Genomic DNA, 6,054 nt, shown 5'->3' with positions numbered 1-6,054 from the left:
TAGAAGTTAGGATGAAGGTCTTTTTCTTAACTCTGTTCATGTTATAACATTTTTGCTGTGAAGAAGAGGCCTGTGATCTCCGCTGAGTCAAATTCAGTTTTGAGAACTGCAAAGTAAACCAATCATCTGTGATAATATCTTGTAGGCAGAGAAACTGCCCAATAATCTTACAAAAACCTCTGGAAGAGCATGACATTGTGAATGGATTCATGGAATTTATTTACCAAAAAAATTAAACAGATGCAGCCTTATTCTACATAATTAAAAAACTAATCTTTATTTCATGATGGAATAACCTTTGGATAGTAATATATTTTCCTCAAAAAGCATTTTATTCAAAAAAATCCGATTTAAATAAAAAAAAATCCGATTTAAATAAAAAAAATCTTTTTTTTTTTTTTTTTTTTTTTTTAATCATTGATTTTTATCCACCCGGCTCGTGGAAGCTTGCTGTTACTTTCCCATGTTCTCCCAATCTGGGTACAGCTGTTTCTTGCCACATCTGGCCTTCTCGATGGTTGCCAATGTACAAGAGATTGGGAGGAATGGGGGGGTGCAGTCATACAGCTCTGGGCATTTGTGCACCAGAGTGATGAGAGCATCCCCATCCAGCCACTGTCTGCCAGCCATGATATGGTTATTCTGCTGCACTTCTCACTTTCTGGAGGCTCCAAAGTGTCTAGGACACAGCAGAACCGGTGCAGGCCTGCTGTTTCACCTTGTGCATTAGTGTGCGTTGCATTGTTCTGACATGTGAATATGCAATGCATCAGGTTGCGCTAAAAAAAAAAAAAAAAAAAAAGCTTGTTCTACCTTTTTTATCAGTGCAATTTGCTTGTTTGAACTTCTCCCGTTAAAATACATTCATTTTTGCTTCGGCATGCATTCAAAATGCCAATGCATCTGGTCTGAATAGACCCAAACTCGCTTCTGTTGCCAAGCTGTTGCTAGGTGTTTTGCCAACACCTAAAGCATATCTAAATCCAAAACCAAAAATGTTAATTATTGCAGCTTACCAATGCTTTGATATGGTGGCTGCTTTATTTAATCTCCTGTATACTTTATTCCTTTTCCTACTTGCTCATCTGGCCAAGAACTTGTTTCCTGTCCTAGGTTATAAACTCTTTTTGTATTTATGGCGGAACACTGTTTATTACCATAGGCTGCTCTCTTAATTTGGGCTGCAAACACTTCTCCCTCTCCCGCTTTACATTATGGTGGTGGGGTCTCTGAATAAGAAAACAACTGCTACAAAAGTGACTGCAGAGCTCAATCTCCATCTTCACGGGACTGAGATTGAGCTCTGCAGTCACTTTTGTAGCAGTTGTTTTCTTATTCTGGGTCACAATCCTGCGCAATGTCCTTTTTTGTCTCTTTTGGTCAGTTGACCATGTTGACCGCGCTTATGCTTAGCAGACAACGTTTTTCCAGAAACTACACATGCCGTAATAACCTTTTGACACTGTACATCGCAGCATGGCAACTTCAGTCGCACCAGTTAAGCAGGCACCAACAATTTGACTTTTTTGAAGCTCTGACATGATGTATTACTAGCAGCACACGCAGTGAATGATGAACGTGAGTTTTCCTACCTTTTAGCTAGGTGTCTCATCACACAGCAGAAGCAAAAAAAAAAAAGTTACATCACTTCAGCATTCAATGTGAAACATGTCTGTTGTCACTTTCACAGCAGCACATCATGTAGTGTTTTCCGTATGAAGAATTCATTTTTAAATCCAATGCACAAAACATTCAAGAAGTCCTTGTCAAATTAATCTCTAGCAGTAGTAACCATTTTAGTTATGCGGATATTGCTTGGGTGCAACTATGCACACTCTGCTTTGATTAACAGCATAATCAATCTACACATATAATATTAAAACGTTCTTGAATATGCATTCATCTGTATATTTTCTGTGCTATTTTTATCTGTTGGCTATGCTATTCTACTACTGGTTTTTCTTTTTGCTGTTCTGTAATATTGGGCTAATAGGAAAACATTCTAATCCAGTCTCTCGTGTGTCTAAAACAATGCAGAGGGAAAGTAGAACCAGTTCACAAAACCATTAAGTCTTGGCTTGCACTGCTGCGATCCAGTTTTGATCTGATCTCCAGTGTGATTTATGTAATTCAATTTGGATGTGGTTTGCATATCTTATGAGGCCAAAATCATGCTGGAATCACACCAAAGTAGTACAGGAACCCTTTCCAAGATAGCGTTGTGCTGAGTTGCATTGATGCGAACGAGCATTGTTGAAAACAGTGTTATCTCCATTGTCATGGGAATCCGTGCAATTTACGTCATATATCAAATGGCACTGCACTAAATGGAGCCTAAGTAATATAACTTTGCCTTTATCACTGATTAGGAAAGATGTGTGTGTATGTATATATATTGTGAGGGATTAGCCCAGTAGCGGTTTGTGCTCGAGCCCCTAGATGAGTCAGAGCATGGTGAAAGAGGCTCAGCACGACAGCAGGATCTTGGTGAATAAAGTTGTGCTTTATTTACAAGACTGGTGAACACAAGGTGCATATATTCAAAACAGCAAAAAAAATACAAACAGAAAATAAAGCCTTGCCACACTGGGCATCTAACTGCAAACACAGGTTCCTATCTACCTGTCTGGGTACAGCCTATCACTGCTCAGACACAGGGTTCACAGAGAGTGTCTCCAAGTCCCAAAATCACACAGATTTACTCTCACCACAGTTTGGTTGCTCCCCAGTCCTATACAGCAAACTGGTTCCAGGTCGGAGCGTTCTCTCTAAGCAGCCTGAGAGTTTTATAGAGCCCAGAGCCCTTAACTTACTACAGCTGAGCTCATGAAATCATCAGTGAGCCAAACAGGTTCACTACAAAGCACCAAAGGAGAAACAGTCAGTGTATAACATGAACCTGGGGAAAATATACCTCCCATCCAGGACACATCCCTTACTTCTTCCTGCTTTCCTGTCACATACCCCCCCCCCCCCCTTCTTGTTTCAACCTGGGGGTTGGAACACAGGTTGCTAAGCATGCATGTACTTGGGACAGGGCATCTGCATTCCCCATTCTAGCACCGGGGCGGTGCTGTATGATGAAACTAAATTCTTGAAGGGCCAGGAACCACCTATTCACTCTCCTATTGGTCTCTTTGTTCTGTGCCATCCACTTTAAGGGAGCATGATCTGTTACTAGTCAAATTGTCTACCCAAGAGATAGTAGCAGAGAGAATCTAGAGCCCACGTTATTGCTAAGCATTCTTTCTCAATAGTGGCATAATTTTCTTCATAGGGCTTTAATTTCTGGCTGAGGTAAATGACGGGTTGTTCTACCTCTTTGAAAACCTGAGAGAACACAGCTCCTAACCAAACATCTGAGGCATCAGTCTGAACCACAAAATTCTTTGAAAAGTCAGGGGAGTACAACACTGGCTGTCTACATAAGACCCGTTTTAAGGCCTGAAAAGCTTCTTCTGCGTCAGAGGTCCATTTGACCATGACCGACTTATTCCCTTTTGCCAAATTTGTCAGGGGAGCAACCTGTGAGGCAAAATGAGGAATAAACCGTCGGTAATAACCAGCAATTCCCAAAAACGCTCGTACCTGCTTCTTGTTGGGGCCTGGCCAGCTTTGTATGGCTTCAACTTTGTTGACCTGGGGTTTTATCAGACCTCCTCCAATGGTATATCTCATACTTGGCTTCCTCTAGCCCAGGGCTTGAAATTTCCACTCGCTTGCTCGCTAATGGCGAGTGGAAATTATGGTGGGGCGAGTGTGTCCCCCAGGGCCGTCTTGCTGAGCAGGCTCTGAGCTCAGGGCAGATCTGTCATTGGCACTGGGAGCCGTCAGACTGCTCAATAGCTGAGCGCAGTGAAAGCAAAGCAAGGAGTGTGTGCTGTGCTCTCTGCCTCCCCCTAGAGTGCAGTACCCAGACCTGTGACTGAACAATGAAGTACTGCAACTTTTTATGGGGGTGGTGGTGGTGGTATGTGTGTGTCTGCATCTACAATTGTACATGTGTCTGTGTGTATGTACGTGTCTGCGTGTATGTATGTACATGTCTGTATATGTGTCTGTGCGTGTGTATTTCTGTGTATGTACATGTATCTGTGTGTGTACATGTATCTGTGTGTATACATGTGTACATGTATCTGTGTACGTACGTACGTACGTACATGTGTCTGTGTGTACATGCGTCTGTGCGTATGTATTTCTGTGTATGTACATGTATCTGTGTATATGCGTGTTTGTACATGCCTGTGTGTATACATGTTTCTGTGTGTGTGTACAGGTGTCTCTGTGGATGTGTGTTTGTTGGTGGTGAGTAACTCTAATTCTAAGGCCTGGCTAGTAGCTCAGACTTGAAATTTTAATATCAATTTTAAGCCCAATGGTACATTTTTTTTGGATTGGCTGTAAACCCAGCTTTACAGATAGAATCTAATACTGCCTGGACTTTTGGTAAATTTGAGTCCCAATCTTCACTATGGATGACCACATCATCTAAGTATGCCGCAGCATAGGCTCGATGGGGCCGGAGGGTCTTATCCATCACCCCTTGAAATGTGGCAGGAGCATTCTGCAACCCAAACGGCATCCTCCGATACAGGAAAGAACCCTCTGGAGTTACAAATGCCGTCTTTTCCTTGGCTGATTCCAAAAGAGGAATCTGCCAATACCCTTCGGTCAGGTCCAGTGTTGTTATATACCGGGCTGTCCCTAGGCGATCAATCAGTTCGTCTATACGGGGCATGGGATAGATGTCAAACTTAGTGACTTTATTCAGTTGGCGACAGTCATTACAAAATCGGCAACTTCCAACTAGTTTGGGCACTAACACAATAGGACTGGACCAGTCGCTATTTGACTCCTATAATCCCCAGTTCAAGCATATTTTTTATTTCTTGGCGAATTGCCTCTCGCCGAGTTTCTGGAATACGGTAGGGTTTCAACTTGACCCTTTCCCATGGAGGAGTAACAATGTCATGCTCAATCCCAGACACCCACTCAGGAAATGCTGATAATTTTTCTTTATTGTGGAGCACAAATTCTCCAGCTTCCTGTTGCTGCGTTTGATAGAGTCTCTGCTCCCCCAATCTCTGGGACTTCCAAGGTAGGCAGAGTAGGAATCGGAGAAGTTTCAGCGACCAAGGATTCCCTATCCTTCCAGGGTTTTAGCAAATTCACATGGTACACCTGCTCAGGTTTTCGCCTTCCTGGTTGGCTAATTTTATAATTCATGTCCCCCATTTTTTCCAACACTTCATATGGGTCCTGCCATTTGGCCAAGAATTTACTTTCAACCATGGGGACCAACACCCTATCACCAGGTGAAAAAGAATGGATCCGAGCTCCACGGTTGTAAATTCTTTGTTGAGCCAACTGGGCTTGAGCCATATGTTCCTTCACAATAGGCATTACTTGTGTAATTCTGTCTTGTATTTGGGCCACATGTTCAATTACACTTCTATGAGGGGAACTCTCACTCTCCCATGTTTCCCTTGCAATATCCAATAGCCCCCATGGGTGTCTCCCATACAGTAGCTCAAAGGGCGAGAACCCTGTGGACGATTGGGGAACCTCTCTGATTGCAAACATTATATAAGGCAGTAGACAATCCCAATTTTTCCAATCTTTATCAACCACCTTCTTCAACATTTGTTTTAACGTTTTGTTAAACCTCTCTACCAACCCATCTGTCTGAGGGTGATACACGGAAGTACAGAGTTGGGTCACCTTCAGAAGTTTGCAAAGTTCTTTAGTTACCCTAGACATAAACTTGGTGCCCCTGATTAGTACTTCTTTGGGAAGTCCTACACGCCTGAAAACCTGAAATAGCTCTTTGGCAAAGGTGTTTGGGAGAAGAATTGCCTCTGGTTACCGGGTGGCATAGTCCATTATCACCAAGATGTGTTGGTGCCCTCTAGCAGACTTTAGCAAGGGGCCAACCAAATCCATGGCGATTCTCTCAAAAGGGACCTCAATGATGAGCAGAGGAACCAAAGGACTGTGGAAATGTGGAATAAGGGAAGAAATCTGACACACTGGACAGGAAGAACAGTACATTTC

This window comes from Staurois parvus, unplaced genomic scaffold (genome assembly GCF_062004578.1).
Source record: "Staurois parvus isolate SC_StPar_1 unplaced genomic scaffold, SC_StPar_1.0 ptg000829l, whole genome shotgun sequence".
Classification (NCBI taxonomy): Eukaryota; Metazoa; Chordata; class Amphibia; order Anura; family Ranidae; genus Staurois; species Staurois parvus.
The sequence above is the reverse complement of the archived record's forward strand: the minus strand, read 5'-3'. Positions refer to the sequence as shown.